At 42.6% G+C, this 19408-nt stretch overlaps 1 long non-coding RNA gene across 3 annotated transcripts; it reads left to right on the top strand.

Annotated features, from left to right (window-relative positions):
* Nucleotides 1-8662: 8662 nt before the first annotated feature.
* LOC122006904 lies at nt 8663-12514 on the top strand. Of its 3 annotated transcripts, none has more exons than XR_006118794.1 (4): nt 8663-8761; nt 9098-9162; nt 9248-9303; nt 9410-10082. It is a non-coding gene; the product is annotated as an uncharacterized LOC122006904 (long non-coding RNA). The 3 variants fall into 3 exon arrangements; XR_006118795.1 differs by adding an exon at nt 12478-12514 and having other exon boundaries at nt 8666-9162; nt 9410-9506; XR_006118791.1 differs by having other exon boundaries at nt 8664-9162.
* The last annotated feature ends 6894 nt before the right edge of the window (nt 12515-19408 follow it).

Here is a 19408-nt window from a genome sequence, read left to right as displayed (position 1 = left end):
CACAGCCGCCTCTAGGTTTAGATAACCTAGTTCTGGGTTGAGACAACCTAGTAAAAGCAAGACAAGAATTTATTAGCTTATGTTCAGTATTTTACTTTCTCAGTGGCACTGTACTGGATTAGATATCCATTGGGTTGGGCTCCCACAGTCGTCCCTAGGTTCAGATAACCTAGTAACCCTACTAAATTTGGGACTTGCAAACCCGGGTCTAGTTAGGGATGCGCGTACAGCACGTACAGTTGTCGGGCCCAAACACCAGCATGATTAGTATTTTCATCTATTATATATGTAGTTTTAAACTCTCACAAAATAGTTAGGTGAAATCAGTATAGCTTTAGCATTTGCTAGAATTAGCTCAGTTCATGCTTCAGTTCAGCTAACTCTTATGATTATGTATGATAGCTCTATGTTCAGTTTTTATTACACATGCTTTAGATAATAGTATGCCTTGACTAGCTTTGATTTCTATGTATGATAGCGTGCCATGTTTTAGTCTAAACAGTACATATTTCAAATAGCATGTTTTAAAAGCATATTGCATCGAAAGCATGTTTTTGTGAGGTAGATGGTTTCTTACAGATACTTTTTCCTTATACTGCAGATAGAGGTAAAGGAAAAATGGACTAGTGGAGGCTGGAGGTCAATGCGATGAAGATGTGTGTGGATGGAACTTGGAACAAAGGTCTTAGGGAATCGCAGTGAACCTTGTTTTGGACATTTATGAACTTAGCATTTCTTATTACGCTACTTTTACTCATTTAAGTGTTTGCATGCATGGAGTAATAGAAACTCTGCTTAGATTGTTAGTAACCTGTTTAGAATGCTAGCTGATTGTTATTAGAATGCTTTTTAGTCATTTTAGAACTTGTAATGTGATTGAGGCATGAAACAGTGCTGAAATCAGAGCTTAGCTGCAAAATCAGAAACCCCAATCGATCGGTGGATCGATTGGGGGTTCCCAATCGATCAGCTGATCGATTGGACAATTTGTTCCGCGAACAGAAGGCTTCTGGATCGATCAGCCGATCGATCCAGCAATTTCTGTCGCGAACAGAGAGCTCCGGGATCGATCGTTGGATCGATTGACTAGACTGGATCGATCAGCCGATCGATCCAGAATATTGCCCCGAGCACAGTAGCGTGCTGAATCGATCACTGGATCGATCCAACCCAAGTTCCGCATACAGTAGCATGTTGGATCGATCACCGGATCGATTTGACTATTCCAATCGATCCGTGGATCGATTGGGAGGCCTGATATTAGCTAGAAACCTTTAGTTAAGTTCCTTGACCATAAGGGGAGGTAATAATGACATGAATAGTTTAGATTACACCCCTTAGCACATGTAGAATAGAGAAAAGATAATAGTTTAGCAAAATTTTAATTAGTACAGCTTCCGCACCTAGATTTAGTAATGGTCATGGAATAGTTTAGCACAGCATAATGTGACGGTCCGGCCTTACAGTCTAGCCAGTAGAAGGCGGGTCGTTACAGAGTGGTATCAGAGCAAAGTTCCATACTTCCTTCACACACATCAGCATTGAACCTGCAGCTTCCAAGTAAGAATACCTCTCACTTTGTTATGTTTATTGCTTTCCTGTTTGTAGATAACTAAAGTATGCTTATATGTGATAGTAACTAACATGATAGTATTAGCTATGTAAACATGATGCTTTAGTTATGTATGTCCTCTCTTCCTTTTGAAATGGCAAGAGGACGCCCAGCTAGAAGGGCACCAGCTACTGAGCCCCAGCATGAGGCAGGCAGTTCAGTGCCTCCCCCAGACCTTACAACATTAGTGGCTCAGTTACAGCAGCAGCTAGCTGAACAACAACAGGAGATAGCCACCTTAAAGGCTAATCAGCAGAATACCCCCACAGTCACCCCGGAACCAGACCTAGCAACGCCAGTAGTCTTAGAGGTTCCACAGTCCAGCCTACAGCACCAGTAGCCCCAGCAACAGAGGCAAGAAGAGAAGCCTATCTGATCCAGTGGCAGAGAGTCAAGCCCGAGAACTTCTCAGAAACTGAGATGCTCAAGCCTGGTTCAAAACACTGGAGAGCACGATGGAGCTTTTAGACTGGCCAGAGCATGAAAAGGTGAAGTGCACCTCCTTCTGCTTGACAGGAGATGCACGTATGTGGTGGGAGAGAATTTGAGCGAAGCGCCCAGTGAACCAGATGACATGGGCTGACTTCGAGAAGGAATTCTTTGAGGAGTTCTTTCACATGCGGGTCACAAACCGCCACTACGACGAGTTCACGGAGTTTCATCAAGGCAACCTATCAGTTGAGGAAGCCGTGAAGAAATTCAACAGATTGGCTCGTCTATGCCCTGAACTAGTCGGCCTGAGAAAAGAACGAGTCGGTTGATGCTCAAGATGCCGAGGCCGAAATAGCAATGAACGTGGTGGCGGCGTATAGGCCGCAAACCACCGAAGAACTAGTCAGCAGTGCTCTGACCACCGAGCACTACCAGAACAATATCAAGCAGCAGAAGCAAGTCCTCTCAGAGTCCAAAGGGCAAGGAGGCTCAGGTACTCAGAAACAACCGGGCCACAGCTCTAACTGGAAAGGGAACTCCAGCAACAAGCTTAAACCAGGGAGTTACCCAAAAGGAGGACCAGCTAGCAAACAACCTAGTTATCCCAAATGTGCTACTTGTGGGAAATTTCACCCAGGAGTTTGTCGCAAGGGCACACGAGGATGCTTTGAATGTGGACAGGAAGGGCATATGGCTAAGCAGTGCCCAAATAAGATTAGTCTTCCTCAACCCCAGCCGATTCAGTACGAGGGCCAGCCAGCTCAGTTACATCAGATGCAGGCCGCTTTAGATGGTCCACACATCAGCCAGGGCAGACTAGAAGCCCCTCCAACTATGACCAATGCGAGGATCTACGCACTCACCAGAGAGGACGTAACGAATGCCTCGACAGTTGTTTCAGGTCAGATCAGTATTTTACAGCAATGTACAACTATCTTATTCGATACTGGGGCAACCCATTCATATATATTCAGGACATTTGCAAAGAAATTAGCGATACCCCCAGAGGTACTCAGTAGTCAGTTTCTGACGATGTTACCTTCAGGAGAAATTATGGCATCCACGCACTGGCTCAGAGCAGTGCCAGTCATTATAGCAGACAGAGAACTCTTTTGTGATCTGATAGTGCTAGATATGACTGATTATGAAGTCATCTTTGGAATGGACTTCCTGATTAGATACGGTGCCTCTATAGAGTGCCGTAAACAGAAAGTCGTATTCCAACCTGAAGCAGAAGCACAGTTCGAGTTCATCGGGGAACCCAAGAGAAAAGCCAAGAAATTTCTCTCAGCTATGAAGGCACAGAGATTAATGGATTCAGGGTGTACGGGATTTTTAGCACATGTAGTCAATACCGGTCAGGACAAGGACCAACAGCTAGCAGAGGTCCTAGTCGTATGTGACTACCCAGTAGTCTTCCCTGAAGAGTTACCAGGCTTAGCACCAGACAGGGAGATTGAATTCGAGATAGAACTCATTCCCGGTGTGAATCCTATCTCCAAAGTGCCTTACCGCATGGCTCCAGTAGAACTGAAGGAACTTCATGAGCAACTACAGGAGCTGCTTGAAAAAGGCTTCATACACCCTAGTCACTCACCATGGGGAGCGCCTGTGTTGTTCGTGAAGAAGAAGGACGGGGGCATGCGCCTGTGTATAGATTACCGGGCACTGAACCAAGTTACCATCAAGAACAGGTATCCTCTTCCCAGAATAGATAACCTGTTCGATCAGCTAAGGGGAGCAGCAGTGTTCTCTAAGATAGACCTCAGATCAGGTTATCATCAGGTGAAAGTTAAAGAAGGGGATATACCCAAGACAACATTCAGGACTAGATACGGACATTACGAGTTCGTAGTCATGCCCTTTGGCGTGACAAATGCTCCAGCTACTTTCATGGACCTCATGAATAGGGTATTCAGAGAATACTTAGATAAGTTCGTTATCGTATTCATCGATGACATTCTTATCTATTCAGGAACTCAGGAAGAACACGCAGAACACTTGAAAATAGTATTGCAGACCCTTCAGCAGAACCAGCTGTATGCCAAGTTCACGAAGTGTGAATTTTGGTTAGATCAGGTGTCCTTCCTGGGTCACATCATCTCAAAGGATGGTATCATGGTAGATCCCAGTAAGATAGAAGCTGTGAGTAGTTAGAAAAGACCCATTAGCAGGTTATTACAGAAAGTTTGTAGAGGACTTCTCCAGGATAGCCTCCCCACTGACAGCTCTTACCAGAAAGAACAAAAAAATTCCAGTGGACAGAGGACTGTGAGAACAGTTTCAGCGAGCTGAAGAGGAGATTGACCAGTGCACCTATTCTGACAGTACCAGAAAATATAGACAGCTTTGATATATATAGTGATGCCTCTAAGTTGGGACTAGGAGCAGTGCTGATGCAAAATGGCAAGGTGATCGCCTATGCCTCCAGACAACTCAAGGATTATGAGAGGAATTACCCTACTCATGACCTTGAGCTTGCAGCAGTGGTGTTCGCTCTCAAGATTTGGAGACATTACTTGTATGGAGCTCAGTGCAGAGTGTATACAGATCATCAGAGTCTGAAGTACTTCTTCACTCAGAAGGATCTGAATATGCGACAGCGCAGATGGCTAGAGCTGGTCAAAGACTATGACGTAGACATCCTCTACCACCCAGGAAAAGCAAATAGGGTAGCAGATGCACTTAGCAGAAAGTCCAGTGCTGCCTTATTATCTCTAGCAGCCATGTCACCACCCTTACAGAAAGAGATCTCAGATTTTGGTCTCGAACTCATAGTTGGACAGCTCTCTACTATGACATTAGAGTCCACCTTGCTTGGTGACATCCAGACAGCTTAGGAGCAGGATCCTGAAATTCAGAAAATCAAGCAAGGATTAGCAGAATCAGAAAGTGGAGAATTCAGAGTATCCGCTAGCGGGGTGTTGTGTTATGGTGACAAGCTATGTGTTCCAGATCAGGAGGAACTACGAAGAAAGATTTTAGATGAGGCTCACAAGACTCCCTATGCGATGCATCCTGGCTCCACCAAAATGTATCAGGACTTGAAGAAGCATTTTTGGTGGCCTGGGATAAAGAGAGACATCGCTCGATATGTCAGCACCTGCTTAACCTATAAGAGGGTTAAGGCAGAACATCAGAGACCAGGAGGAGTTTTACAGCCCATTCAGATTCCAGAATGGAAGTGGGAAGATATTTCTATGGATTTCATAGTGGGACTACCCAGAACCACGAATAATTTTGATACTATTTGGGTAATAGTCGATAGGTTGACTAAATCAGCCCACTTCTTAGCTATCAGGATATCCTACTCCATGGAACAGCTAGCACAGTTATATCTCAAGGAGATCGTTAGACTACATGGAGTCCCACGAACCATTATTTCAGACAGGGACAGTAGGTTCACATCACACTTCTGGGAGTGTGTACAGTCAGCTTTGGGCACGAAGCTAAAGTTCAGCACAGTCTTCCATCCTCAGACCGATGGACAGACGGAGCGAGTAAATCAGGTACTCGAAGATATGCTCCGAGCATGTGCCCTAGACTTCAAGGGAAGTTGGTGCAAATATCTGAGTTTAGCAGAATTTGCATACAACAACAGCTATCAGGCCACCATCGACATGACACCTTACGAGGCTCTCTATGGGCGGAGGTGTAGATCTCCAATCTGCTGGTATGAGAGTGGTGAACAGAAAGAACTAGAACTCCAGACAGAGCTAGTGGCAGCCACCACAGCAGCTATACAGCAGATCCGCCAGAGGATAGAGATAGCTCAGAGCCGCCAGAAAAGCTATGCTGATACACGGCGCAGACCTTTAGAGTTTTCAGTTGGGGATACAGTGTTCCTCAGAGTGGCTCCCATGAAGGGAGTAATGCATTTTGGGAAGAAGGGCAAACTAAGTCCCAGATATGTGGGACCATACCTTATGAGCAGAAGAGTTGGCAAGGTAGCATATGAGCTAGAGCTACCACAGGAGATGTCAGCCATCCATAATGTATTTTATGTCTCTATGATGAAGAAGCATATCCCAGATGCCACCCAGGTGATTGAGCCCCAGTCGGTACCAGTCCGCGAAGACCTCAGCTATGATAGTCGGCCTATTCAGATAATAGATCGAGCAGTTAAGAAATTGCGGAACAAGGAGGTACCATTAGTAAAAGTCATTTGGCAAAATCACTCAGCAGAAGAGGCAACTTGGGAGACAGAAGCTAGTATGAGGCAGAAGTACCCAGAGTTATTCTAAGTTCGAGGATGAACTTTTTATAAGGTATGGAGGATTGTAACGCCCTAAATTTCTCAAAATAATTATTAGAAATATTCTATGATTTTTCTGGAATTTTAGAATATTTTTATGGAATTTTTAGAGTAGTGGAGGTAGCAAAATAAATAGAAAATGAAAATAGCCTACGCGGGAATTGAACCCGAGACCTAGAGAACCCTATGACTTATAGATAGCTTTAGTAAACCAAGTGAACCCAGCAAGGCCGTGCTGAAAGGAAAGGGAAACAATTAGATTTATATTTGGGTTGGGTGAATTATCCACTTAATATAAATAAGGAATTAATTAGTGGGGAGAATTTCTAACGTAACTTGTCTTCTCCTCAACCTAATTCCGCTGACCCCTCTCCCTTCCTCTTCTTCTCTCGGCGCCAACCACAAGCAAGGCTAGGGTTCCGTCCCCAAGGGCACTTTCCGGCGACGACTTCGACACGAGGATGCTCCTCTTCGTGAGAAGAACGCATAGACGTGAGAAGAACGTCAAGTAGATCGTCTCCTCCGGAAATCTAGCGATTAGAATCGTAAGAAAATCCGAACAGGAGGTAAGAAACCCCTCACCTGCAGTATAAGTAGCTTCCGTGTGAATTCCATATTTTAGTTAGTAGTATATAGCTTTTCGGCACAAAGGATGCGAATTAGCGCATACCAAGTGTTCGATTAAATTACTAGCATAGTTAAAATGCAATTTAGGCATTTTAATAGCTTAGTTAAATGCAATAGAAGCATTTCACAGCTCATATAGTCTTGCTACAGCTTTTACAGGACTAGATGTCCAATGGGTGGGCTCCCACAGTCGCCTATAGGTTTAGATAACCTAGTTCTGGGTTGAGACAACCTAGTAAAAGCAAGACAAGAATTTATTAGCTTATGTTCAATATTTTACTTTCTCAATGGCACTGTACTGGATTAGATATTCATTGGGTTGGGCTCCCACAGTCGTCCTTAGGTTTAGATAACCTAGTAACCCTACTAAATTTGGGACTTGCAAACCCGGGTCTAGTTAGGGATGCGCGCACAGCACGTACAGTTTCCGGGCCCAAACACCAGCATGATTAGTATTTTCATCTATTATATATGTAGTTTTAAACTCTCACAAAATAGTTAGGTGAAATCAGTATAGCTTTAGCATTTGCTAGAATTAGCTCAGTTCATGCTTCAGTTCAGCTAACTCTTATGATTATGTATGATAGCTCTATGTTCAGTTTTTATTACACATGCTTTAGATGATAGTATGCCTTGACTAGCTTTGATTTCTATGTATGATAGCATGCCATGTTTTAGTCTAAACAGTACATATTTCAAATAGCATGTTTTAAAAGCATATTGCATCGAAAACATGTTTTTGTGAGGTAGATGGTTTCTTACTAAGCGAAAGCTTACAGATACTTTTTCCTTATACTGCAGATAGAGGTAAAGGAAAAATGGACTAGTGGAGGCTGGAGGTTAATGCGATGAAGATGTGTGTGGATGGAACCTGGAACAAAGGTCTTAGGGAATCGCAGTGAACCTTGTTTTGGACATTTATGAACTTAGCATTTCTTATTACGCTACTTTTACTCATTTAAGTGTTTGCATGCATGGAGTAATAGAAACTCTGCTTAGATTGTTAGTAAACCTATTTAGAATGCTAGCTGATTGTTATTAGAATGTTTTTTAGTCATTTTAGAACTTGTAATGTGATTGAGGCACGAAACAGTGCTGAAATCAGAGCTTAGCTGCAAAATCAGAAACCCCAATCGATCGGTGGATCGATTGGGGATTCCAAATCGATCAGCTGATCGATTGGGCAATTTGTTCCGCGAACAATAGGCTTCTGGATCGATCAGCCGATCGATCTAGCAATTTCTGTCGCGAACAGAGAGCTCCGGGATCGATCGCTGGATCGATTAACCAGACTGGATCGATCAGCCGATCGATCCAGAATATTGCCCCGAGCACAGTAGCGTGCTGAATCGATCACTGGATCGATCACCGGATCGATTCGACTATTCCAATCGATCCGTGGATCGATTGGGAGGCCTGATATTAGCTAGAAAACCTTAGTTAAGTTCCTTGACCATAAGGGGAGGTAATAATGACATGAATAGTTTAGATTACACCCCTTAGCACATGTAGAATAGAGAAAAGATAATAGTTTAGCAAAATTTTAATTAGTACAGCTTCCACACCTAGATTTAGTAATGGTCATGGAATAGTTTAGCACAACATAATGTGACGGTCCGGCCTTACAGCCTAGCCAGTAGAAGGCGGGTCGTTACATTTAGTGAGATAGTTTAGTACTTACTAAGCATTTCTCTTATAGATTTATTTTTCTCCTACTGCAGATAAAGGGAAAGCTAAAGTATACGAAGGAAGGCGACAAGGAGATGCGTGAGGGGCGTGTGATGTCTGGACTATGGGAGAGATCTGGGAACATTATTAAGTTATTTTGAGTTTTGGTGAAAACATTTGAGACTGCATCATTTATTTTAGGTCCTTGAGATTATCTTTGGTTCTAGATTGCATGCTATAATGTAATTGTTAGTAAGTTAGTACTTTGATGCTTTCTTGAGTTATAGTTTTGATATGTTTCTGTTAGTATAGTTATGTTATAAATGCATGTGATGTATGTATTGGATTTTAGTCCGCTGAACAGTAGATATTCTGTCGAAATTTTAAGTTTTCTAGAAACATTTAGTACAGCTTACTACACTAGTTGTTTTAGAATCTATAGTAGTTAAGTAGTGGTCACCTTTAGAGAGTAGTAAGAAGGGTGGTCATTACATTTTTGGCAGAGAGAATGACTTGGACGCTGATGAAGAGGGTCCAGATGTTTCTCTGAAAAGCTTGGACTGGCAAGGTATTTCACTGTTCAAATTCTCATTGTTTCGCATTACATATATGTATATACGTTTAAGGATTCTGATTCCAGATGTTTTTCCCAGATTCAATCGTTGTTCAATTCATGATTAGATGCTCAAAAATAGAACACGGAGCTTCAGTAAGTCTATACCACTTTCCTGTAATTAGAAAAAAAGTAATCAATATTTGTCAGACTTTTCAACTTATATTTTCTTGTTGGAGTTATCAAAAGAGATGCTTTGCAGATTGGTGTTACTGGAAGTGCCTACCAATTAGGCAAATGGAAGACACAGGATGGACTAAGGCTAAAATATGCAGGAGACAATACTTGGAAAGCAGAATGTGTGTTGAGGAAATATGAGTTCCCACTTAAATATCCTTTTCTTTGGCCATCCAAATTTAAATTATTAAAATTGTTTTTGTGCCATTTTAGTGGATTGCCCCGTTCTATTTATTGTGTATTTTACTGGCCTACTTCATATTTTTGTCCTTAATCATAGTCACACGTATAAATAAGTGAAGTCAAAATTAATTCCCCTGCCTTTTGGTGTTCAGGGTATAACAATGACTACTATGCAATATTTCCTTTGATATAGTAAGATGTGCTATGTGAATTAGAATCCTTGCATGTTCACCTGATGCTGATATGTTTGTTATCTTGCTTCTCAGGAAGTTAGTTATCTACACCATCTGTGCTCGTAGGAAATCTTTGTTCATCATTGGACGTTCATTTTATTGTGCTTGAGTTGATTGCTTGCTGGACATTGACTCAGTACACATTGAGAAGTGTAAAGTTTTTCTTATGATGGTAATTCGAAAATTAGTTTGTATTCTTATTAGCTTTAAATGAAGGAGATTTGCTCCTGTTCTTCTTGATCCTGCAATAGAATTCACGTTTCTAAATTACAATAGCAGGATGTTTTTAGCCTAGATAGTTGGATTTGTATCATATGTAGTTCTTTTAGTGAGAACTCAAAATGATAAAATCATTAGATTCTGAGGAGTACCTTTGTCATTTCATTTACTCATGTTTCAACTTACATCAAATAAGAGTTCAAACACATTATTTTCCTGAGTGAGTGTAACGACCCAATTTTCCCTATTTTAAGTTCTAAAAGTCCAAAAAATATTTGGAAATACTTTTAAAATATTCTAGAGATTTTTTAGAAATTTTTAGAGTATTTTTACGTAATTTTTGGAGGTCGTTTGGTAGGGTTACAAAAAGAAAAGAAGTTGTGACAAAAATTGTTGAAGGTGAGACTCGAACCCAAGACCTCCGGCCGAACCCGACCTAATCGGACGCAGCCAACCAACTGGGCTACGCGTGGTTTGTTAATAAGTATGAAGCGGATATATATGAGTCATAGTAAAGGGCAAAGTTAAACCTAGGTTATAGAAGGGATAAGTTAAGGGGAGAAGGGGAGTATTCCCGTAACCTAATCTCGCGATCCCTTCCTCTCTCGCGGCGCCGACTTCCTCTCGGGCGAAATCGCAGCCGCCGCTCGGGCTTCGCCTCCGGCGGTCGGACAAGGACACTGCCGTGAGCTCCTCTTGGACCCGAGCTTCTCTCGTCGAAGGGAGCACGCGGACATAAAGGAACGCCGAGACTTGAAGCTAGCCGAAACCCTAGAGACCTCTTCTCCGATTGTAAGTCCAAGAGAGCAAGTAAGTACTACTCTCACCTGTGGTAGGAGTTGCTTCGTTTGGTATGGTTGCTTTCGGATTTTTGCTTGCCGTGTAGATTTGTAAGCTCGGTTTTGTTTCCTTTCCATGCCCTGTTCATAGCCGAACAACATCCTTTAACATTAGGGTTTGTAGATTTCGGTTTTAAGCCTAAGTCTAGCATGATTTGAGCTTGCGGGGTTGAAGTGGGTGGATTTTTGGTGCCATCCGAGTGCTGCCGAGACCTGCACAGGAAGCCTTGATACCTGCCGTGACCTGCACATGAAGTTTGGGTTTATGCCGTGACCTGCATAGGGAACTCCAAGTATCATCTAGGCTAATTGAGCAAGTAGAATGGTTTAGTGCTAATTAGAATTGTATGCATTTTATTCTTGAGCGTATGTTGTTCATGAACCTCTTTGCTTTAGGGTCATGTTGTACATACTTAAGTTTGATAAGTAAATATTTTGGACAGCATGCTTATAAAACCTGAGTCGCATTCCTTTGCTTCCATTATAGCATGATGAGAATTTCTAAGTAGCATCCTATACTTGTCTTTACAACATACTTAGAAGGCCAAGAAATTAGTTTCCTTTACGCTTCGTTTATAGCATGTTTAAGAAGTTTAAAGTAGCATGTTACCTTATTTTGTATAGCATGTTTAAAGGCCTTAAAGTAGTATTCTTTGTCATGTTTTAATAGCAGGTTTAGAAGCCCTTAAAGTAGCATTCCATGCTCTGTTTCTACAACATGATAGAAAGTGTAGAGTTACATATATTGCTTTTATTACAGCATACTTAGAAAGCCCAAAGTTAGCTTCCTTTTGCTTTATTTATAGCATGATTAGAATCATTCCATACTTGATTTTACAGCATGTTTAGAAGCACTAAAATAGCATCCTTTGCCATGTTTTCACCGTATGATTCAAAGGCTTTAAATTGCTTTCTTTAGTTTAGCTTATAGCATGATCAGTAAGCTTTAAGTTACTTGTTTTATTCTGTTATATAGCATGGTTAGTTGATTATACACCCATACTTGTTAAGTATATTTAAAGGACTCCCACAATCTTTAATAAAAGATAATAAGGAAGATAAAAGAATAAGAAAGATAACAAGTAAGTCAAGCAAGAGGCTAGTACCCGACATCCAAGAGCTTGTCGTTAAACAAATCCAGGTGACCATTTCCGAGGTCTTGGCCCTGGTAGACCGAGGTCTGCTCTTTTAGGATTGGTGGCTCGCAACCCCAACCTATTAGGGAACGCGCATGAGATGGTACTAAGCCTGGGCCCAAAGAAAAGAAAACTAAAAGAAAGAAAGAAAGAAAGAAGAAGAAAGTAAAAGATAGAAATTAAAAGATTAATTTCTATTACAAGGATATAAGAAAATATAATAAGTTTTATGCTTAGAATAAATAAAAAGTTAGTTTCTTTAATTCTAAGCTTACAGTGTTCATTTTTTATTATCCTGTTAGATAGTGAGCATGTTTAGTATTCAGTTTCATTTTCTGTATACCATGAGCACATGCAGATTGGCTTTAGCATTTCAGTTTCAGTATTATTGCATTACATTTATGCATTTCGAGTTTTGTGAGATAGATTAGTACTTACTAAGCGTTTTCGCTTATAGATCTTTTCTTTTTCCTCCTACCGCAGATAAAGGAAAAGCTAAGATATGAAGGGAGACGACAGGATGGTGGTGGTGATGAAGGTGTGTGATGACTGCGACTATGGAGAGATCCAGAGAGTGTTATCAAACTTGCAGGACCTATTTGATTAGAGTTTATGTTTTAGTTCTTTCCTTTAACACTATTATGAAGTTTGTGAGATTGTAGTTGAGTTTATTTCCGCATATGCATTTAGTCACTTTAATTATTTGTGGAGTGAAATAGTTGGTTGTCTTTACTGTTGTTTTATAACTGCGTGGTTGGGAAAAATGAGTTCCAGCCGCCTGTGGCTGCGTATATATATCTTGTGTATTATGGATTTGGTCACCGGTACAGGGGAGATTCTGCCGAAATTTTTGGTAGGAATTCCTCTGAACCGTGATAAATCTAACTGACTCTAATAATAGCGTCAGTGACACTAGATAGAGAGTTGTAGTTAGGTGACATTCGCCCTTAGAGAGTAGAAGTAAGAAGGGTAGGTTGTTACAGTTGGTATCAGAGCAGTGTTCCATTCTCCAGCATCACACACACATCAGCATCATCCTCGCCGTCCCCAAGTAAGAAAGTATTTAAATCCTTTCTTTATTCTGCTTTCCTTATTATTAACTGCAGTATAGAGTACTTGTTTTTTTTAGTACTAAAGTAAGATAAAAGATTTAGTTTCCCTTTTCTTTATTCATATTTATGTATGATTAGAAGGGTTAAAGTAAGATATCAAGCCTTTACCTTGCATAATTAGATGGCGAGAAGAGGACGTCCCCGTACTACTCACACTGAGGAGCCAGCTCGAGAGAACGAAGTGCCTAGAGCAACTGAGCCCAACCTTTCTGAAGTAGTTGCTCAGCTCCAGAGGCAAGTAGCAGAGCAGCAGCAAGTGATTGCCAATCTGATGGCAAACCAGCCAGCAGTTCCTCCCCCTCCTCCAGCTGTCACTGCAGAGACCCCAGTGGTAACTGAGACTCCACCAGCTACTCAGGGAGCCGTCATAGCACCCCAGAGACCAGAAGCTTATCTTATACAGTGGCTGAAGCTGAAACCAGAGAGCTTCTCAGGCACGACTGAGCCCTGGGATGCCCAGGCTTGGTTTAAAACACTAGAGAGCACTATGGAGCTTCTTGACTGGCCAGAAGTCGAGAAGGTCAAGTGCGCCTCTTTCTGCCTGTCTGGAGACGCTCGTATGTGGTGGGAGAGGATAAAGACCAAGAGAGCAGCTGATCAGATGACCTGGGCAGATTTCCAGTCAGAGTTCTATGAAGAGTTCTTCCACCTGCAGATTACCAACAAGCACTACGAGGAGTTTATAGAGTTCAAACAAGGTGACTTGTCAGTGGAAGAAGCAGCCAAGAAGTTCAACAGACTAGCTCGTCTCTGCCCAGAGCTAGTAAGTACAGAGAAGGAGCGAGTCAGGCTGATGCTCAGAATGTTGAGACCACAGATAGCACTGAATGTGAGTAGTGGAGCTCACCGGCCCCAGACTGGCGAAGAGTTGATCAGTAGAGCACTAATTGCTGAACATTACATGAACAACATCAAAGCACAGCGAGCACAACATAAGCCGGTGAAGACAGAGGACAAGACAGCAGGAAGCCAGAAGTCACAGTCAAGTAAGCAGAATTGGAAAGGCAAGGGGAAAAGGAAGCAGTGGAACACAGGAGGTAGCCAGAAGGGAGGGCCAGCAAACAAGCAGACAAAGCTCCCTCCCTGTCCCAAATGTGGGAGAACACATCCAGGAGCCTGTCTTTTGGGTAAGACTGGATGTTACTCCTGTGGTCAGGAAGGACACATGGCTAAAGAGTGTCCTAACAAATTCAAAGCACCTCAGCCACAGCCATTGCAATATGGAGGCCAGCCTGCACAGTTGCACCACATGGGAGCGGCATTGGAGGGACCCTATATCAGTCAAGGAAGGTTAGAAGCCCCACCAGTCCCAGCCTTTGATGGAGCCAGAGTATTCTCCCTCACCAAAGAAGAAGCTGCTAGTGCCTCCACGGTCGTAACAGGTCAAGTAGTTATTTTCCAGCACGTAGCTACTGTACTATTTGACACTGGGGCGACCCATTCTTTTATATCGATACCTTTTGCCAGTAGTTTACAGGTGCCTACAGAAAGTACGAACTCCAAGTTTTTGACAACCCTACCTTCTGGAGAAGTCATGGAATCCAATCAGTGGCTTCGAGCTGTACTGGTTAGAATTGTAGATCGAGAATTATATGTAAATCTAATAGTTCTCGCCATGCAGGATTTCGATATCATTTTTGGTATGGATTTCCTCAGCAAGTACAGTGCCTCAGTGGACTGTCGCAGAAAGAAAGTAATTTTTAGTCCAGAAGGTGAGCCAACTTTTGAGTTCACAGGAGTGCCAAGGAGGAAGACCCAGAAGCTCCTCTCATCCCTAGCAGCACACCAGATGTTAGCTAAAGGGTGTGCAGGTTTTCTTGCATACATAGTAAAGGCAGCAGAGCAGAAGGGACCCAAGCAGGAGGAGGTCCGGGTAGTATGCGAGTATCCAGAAGTATTTCCAGAAGAGCTGCCTGGATTACCTCCCAACAGAGAGGTGGAATTTGAGATTGAATTGGTTCCTGGAACCGGCCCAATTTCAAAAGCTCCGTATCGCATGTCCCCAGCAGAGCTGAAAGAGTTACAAGAGCAACTACAGGAGTTACTTGACAAAGGCTTCATTCGCCCTAGTCACTCACCTTGGGGAGCTCCTGTGTTGTTTGTCAAGAAGAAAGATGGATCAATACGGATGTGCATAGATTACAGAGCTTTGAATCAAGTGACGATCAAGAACAAGTACCCCCTTCCCAGGATCGATGACTTATTTGATCAGTTAAGAGGAGCGACGGTGTTCTCAAAGATAGACCTGCGCTCTGGGTACCATCAGCTGAAGGTGAAAGAAAGAGATATACCCAGAACGGCATTCAGGACCAGATATGGACACTACGAGTTTGTGGTCATGCCTTTTGGAGTGACCAATGCACCTGCGGTCTTCATGGACTTAATGAACAAGGTGTTCAGAGAGTATCTTGACAAATTTGTCATTGTATTCATCGATGACATTCTGGTCTATTCAAGGACCCCAGAGGAGCATGACACGCACTTGAGGATAGTACTGCAGACTCTTCAGCAGAAGCAGCTTTATGCTAAATTCTCTAAGTGCGAGTTCTGGTTAAATCAGGTGACGTTTTTAGGTCACATAATTTCTAAAGAAGGCATTCAAGTAGATCCAGCCAAAGTGGAAGCGGTCAACAACTGGAGTAGACCCAAGAACATCCGAGAGATCAGAAGCTTCCTTGGTTTAGCAGGGTACTACAGGAAGTTCGTGGAGGATTTTTCCAGGATAGCTTCTCCACTAACAGCCCTCACCAGAAAGAACAAGAGATTCGAATGGTCAGATAAATGTGAGCAGAGTTTTCAAGAGCTAAAGAAGAGATTGATTAGCGCTCCCATTCTGACTGTTCCACAGAGCGACAAGAGTTTCGACATCTACAGTGATGCTTCCAAGATGGGTTTAGGAGCTGTACTCATGCAAGAAGGAAAAGTCATAGCTTATGCTTCCAGACAACTCAAAGACTATGAGAAGAACTACCCTACTCATGATCTCGAGCTGGCAGCTGTGGTTTTTGCACTTAAACTCTGGCGACATTATTTGTATGGGGTCCAGTGTAGAATTTTCACAGATCATCAGAGTCTCAAGTACTTCTTCACTCAGAAGGACTTAAACATGAGACAGCGTAGGTGGCTGGAGTTGGTCAAAGATTACGACTGTGAAATTCTCTACCACCCAGGCAAAGCTAACAAAGTGGCAGATGCACTCAGCCGAAAATCTAGTGCATCCCTGATGTCCTTGTCATCACTAGCCCTGCCACTGCAGAAGGAGTTGTCAGATTTTGGACTTGAAATTATCGAAGGACAGCTCTCTGCATTGACCTTAGAGTCTACATTGCTTGTGGAGATACAGAGAAAGCAAAGCGAAGATCCGGACATCCAGAAGATCAAGCAGGGGATACAGAAAGAAGACAACTCAGAGTTTAGAGTGACAGATAGCGGAATTCTTTATCAGGGGAGTCGCATTTGCGTGCCCAATGATGAGGAACTGAGGAAGAAGATCCTAGAGGAAGCTCACAGTACACCATATTCCATGCATCCTGGTTCTTCCAAGATGTACCAAGATGTGAGACAGAGATTTTGGTGGTCAGGACTCAAAAGAGATGTAGCTAAGTATGTCAGTACCTGCTTGACATGTCAGAGAGTCAAAGCAGAACACCAGAGACCAGGAGGAGTTCTTCAACCTCTTCCAATACCAGAATGGAAATGGGAAGACATTTCCATGGACTTCATAACAGGTCTTCCAAGAACCACCAATGGATATGATGCGATATGGGTAATAGTAGACCGATTGACCAAGTCTGCTCACTTCCTAGCCATCAAGGTGTCCCACTCCATAGAGCAGTTGGCCCAGCTATATGTTAAAGAGGTAGTCAGACTTCATGGAATTCCTAAATCTATCGTTTCTGATAGAGATGGGCGCTTCACCTCACACTTTTGGGAGTGCGTTCAGAATGCACTAGGTACCAAACTCAAGTTCAGCACAGCTTTCCATCCACAGACTGATGGACAGACAGAGCGAGTGAATCATATTTTAGAAGACATGCTCAGAGCTTGTGCGCTAGATTTCAAAGGAAGTTGGTGCAAGTATTTGTGCTTAGCTGAATTCGCTTACAACAATAGCTATCAGGCCACCATCAAGATGGCACCTTATGAAGCACTTTATGGCAGGAAATGCAGATCACCCATATGCTGGCAAGAAGCAGGAGAGAGAAAAGAGATGGAAGCAGAGCTGGGCATTCAGACAGAGGTGATAGACGAGACTACTCAAGCAATCCAGAAAATCAGACAGAGAATTGAGACTGCCCAGAGCAGACAGAAGAGTTATGTTGACACGCGCCGTAGGCCATTGGAATTTCAAGTGGGAGATTCGGTTTTCCTCAAGGTCGCTCCTATGAAGGGAGTGATGAGATTTGGCAAGAAGGGCAAATTAAATCCTCGCTACGTAGGACCCTATCTGATCATAGAGAGGATTGGGAAAGTAGCTTATAGGCTGGACTTACCGCAAGACATGTCAGCAATACACAATGTATTTCATGTCTCTATGCTAAAGAAGTGTCTTCATGACCCGAGCCAAGTGATTCAGCCTCAGTCAGTGCAGATCCAAGAGGATCTTAGCTATGAGAGCAGACCTACACGGATAGTGGATAGAGCAGTTAAGAGACTAAGAAATAAAGAAGTACCACTAGTGAAGGTCATCTGGCAGAACCAGAAGCACGAGGAAGTCACTTGGGAGCGGGAGGACAGTATGAGACAGAAGTATCCAGAGCTATTCTAAGTTCGAGAATGAACTTTTTATAAGGTATGGGGGATTGTAACGACCCAATTTTCCCTATTTTAAGTTCTAAAAGTCCAAAAAATATTTGGAAATACTTTTAAAATATTCTAGAGATTTTTAGGAATTTTTAAAGTATTTTTACGTAATTTTTGGAGGTCGTTTGGTAGGGTTACAAAAAGAAAAGAAGTTGTGACAAAAATCGTTGAAGGTGAGACTCGAACCCAAGACCTCCGGCCGAACCCGACCTAATCGGACGCAGCCAACCAACTGGGCTACGCGTGGTTTGTTAATAAGTATGAAGCGGATATATATGAGTCATAGTAAAGGGCAAAGTTAAACCTAGGTTATAGAAGGGATAAGTTAAGGGGAGAAGGGGAGTATTCCCGTAACCTAATCTCGCGATCCCTTCCTCTCTCGCGGCGCCGACTTCCTCTCGGGCGAAATCGCAGCCGCCGCTCGGGCTTCGCCTCCGGCGGTCGGACAAGGACACTGCCGTGAGCTCCTCTTGGACCCGAGCTTCTCTCGTCAAAGGGAGCACGCGGACATAAAGGAACGCCGAGACTTGAAGCTAGCCGAAACCCTAGAGACCTCTTCTCCGATTGTAAGTCCAAGAGAGCAAGTAAGTACTACTCTCACCTGTGGTAGGAGTTGCTTCGTTTGGTATGGTTGCTTTCGGATTTTTGCTTGCCGTGTAGATTTGTAAGCTCGGTTTTGTTTCCTTTCCATGCCCTGTTCATAGCCGAACAACATCCTTTAACATTAGGGTTTGTAGATTTCGGTTTTAAGCCTAAGTCTAGCATGATTTGAGCTTGCGGGGTTGAAGTGGGTGGATTTTTGGTGCCATCCGAGTGCTGCCGAGACCTGCACAGGAAGCCTTGATACCTGCCGTGACCTGCACATGAAGTTTGGGTTTATGCCGTGACCTGCATAGGGAACTCCAAGTATCATCTAGGCTAATTGAGCAAGTAGAATGGTTTAGTGCTAATTAGAATTGTATGCATTTTATTCTTGAGCGTATGTTGTTCATGAACCTCTTTGCTTTAGGGTCATGTTGTACATACTTAAGTTTGATAAGTAAATATTTTGGACAGCATGCTTATAAAACCTGAGTCGCATTCCTTTGCTTCCATTATAGCATGATGAGAATTTCTAAGTAGCATCCTATACTTGTCTTTACAGCATACTTAGAAGGCCAAGAAATTAGTTTCCTTTACGCTTCGTTTATAGCATGTTTAAGAAGTTTAAAGTAGCATGTTACCTTATTTTGTATAGCATGTTTAAAGGCCTTAAAGTAGTATTCTTTGTCATGTTTTAATAGCAGGTTTAGAAGCCCTTAAAGTAGCATTCCATGCTCTGTTTCTACAACATGATAGAAAGTGTAGAGTTACATATATTGCTTTTATTACAGCATACTTAGAAAGCCCAAAGTTAGCTTCCTTTTGCTTTATTTATAGCATGATTAGAATCATTCCATACTTGATTTTACAGCATGTTTAGAAGCACTAAAATAGCATCCTTTGCCATGTTTTCACCG

Source organism: Zingiber officinale, chromosome 1A (assembly GCF_018446385.1).
Source record: "Zingiber officinale cultivar Zhangliang chromosome 1A, Zo_v1.1, whole genome shotgun sequence".
Lineage (NCBI taxonomy): Eukaryota > Viridiplantae > Streptophyta > Magnoliopsida > Zingiberales > Zingiberaceae > Zingiber > Zingiber officinale.
This window is presented reverse-complemented; position numbering and strand designations above follow the sequence as displayed.